The sequence below is a fragment of the Nannospalax galili genome, unplaced genomic scaffold (genome assembly GCF_000622305.1).
Source record: "Nannospalax galili isolate Female #2095 unplaced genomic scaffold, S.galili_v1.0 scaffold1677, whole genome shotgun sequence".
Classification (NCBI taxonomy): domain Eukaryota; kingdom Metazoa; phylum Chordata; class Mammalia; order Rodentia; family Spalacidae; genus Nannospalax; species Nannospalax galili.
This window is the reverse complement of record NW_008339464.1, coordinates 51,719-53,068: the sequence shown is the minus strand read 5'-3', so window position 1 is coordinate 53,068 and position 1,350 is coordinate 51,719. Positions and strand designations below refer to the sequence as shown.

At 45.1% G+C, this 1,350-nt stretch overlaps 1 pseudogene; it reads right to left on the bottom strand.

The window, feature by feature from the left end:
* Window positions 1–224: 224 nt before the first annotated feature.
* On the bottom strand, window positions 225–1,350 carry LOC103735077 (annotated as a pseudogene).

Sequence of the window (1,350 nt, the reverse complement as noted above, 5' to 3'; positions counted from 1 at the left end):
TGAACCAGAGCTAGAAATGAGGGCAAGAAAGACGTTTCAATTGAGATTTAAACTTTAAGCAATAGCCTGTCTAAGGATAAGTAAATCAATCCATGCATTCTTCTGCTATAATAAATTTGCTCTGGAGTTAAAATGTGCAATTAACTTTAAATTACTGTCACGGGACAGTTGCATTCATCACAGATTACTACTAAGAACATTCAATACTGAGTAATGGAAAGTGTTCATACATTTTTAAAGACTCTATGAAGAGCATTTTTTACCTCTTTATTCCTTAAACTGTAAATCAAGAGGTTAAGCATGAGGATCACTAAAGTATAAAACACTGATGCCAGTTTGTCAGTTTCAAAAGAGTGAGCCGATTTGGGCTGCACGTACACGAAGAGCAGAGACCCGGAGAACCCACCACCCCGGTCAGATGAGAGTCACAGGTGGAGAAACCTTTTTTTTTTTTGGTCTTTTTGAGACAGGGTCTCCCTGTAGCCCCAGCTGTCCTGGAACTCACTATGTAGACCAGGCTGGCCTTGAACTCACAGAGATCCGCCTGCCTCTGCCTCCCGAGCGCTGGGATTAAAGGTGTGCGCCTCCACGCCCAGCGGAAAACTCTTTTTTTCATGCCTTCTGCGGAGAGCATTCGACATATGGTTAACAAAATCAGCATGTAGGACAAGAGAACTATGAGAAGAGAAGAGATTAAACTAAATGCTGAAAATAGTACAGTTAAGAATTCTGTCTCTTTGACTTGCGAGCAGATCAAAGGTAACAAGGAGACGACATCACAGTAGAAATGGCTGATGACATTGGGGCCATAGAAGGTCAATGTAAAATACTTAGTAGGGCACAGCCGAGCCTGGGAGGTACTGTAGAGGTTCGGAAGGTCCACCAGCACATGACATCGTCTCTGAGACATGATCGCACTGTAAAGCAGGGGGTTGCAGATGGCCACATAGCAGTCATAGGCCATGGAGGACAAGATTGAGAGGTCACTCACAATGAACATAATGGAGCAGGCCATCCGTGTGGCACAAGCATAATAGGAGATGGTATTTTGATCCACAACAAAATTCACCACATCTTGGGACAAATGGCTGTGGAATTTCCAAGATCAATGAAAGCCAGGTGTCTGATGAAAAGGTAAGCAGGTGTGTGTAGGCGGGAGTCCTGCTTGGTCAGAATGATCATGCCCGGGTTGCCCACCACTGTGACGATGTAGATGATGAGGAAGACCCCCAAAAGGGGCAGCTGCAGCTCAGGAAGCCTTGTGACACCCATCAGAATGAATTCATCTGGCGTTGTTGCATTGGCTTGGCCCCAATAGCGGCTTGTAAGATGTCCTTCCTGCACTGCCAT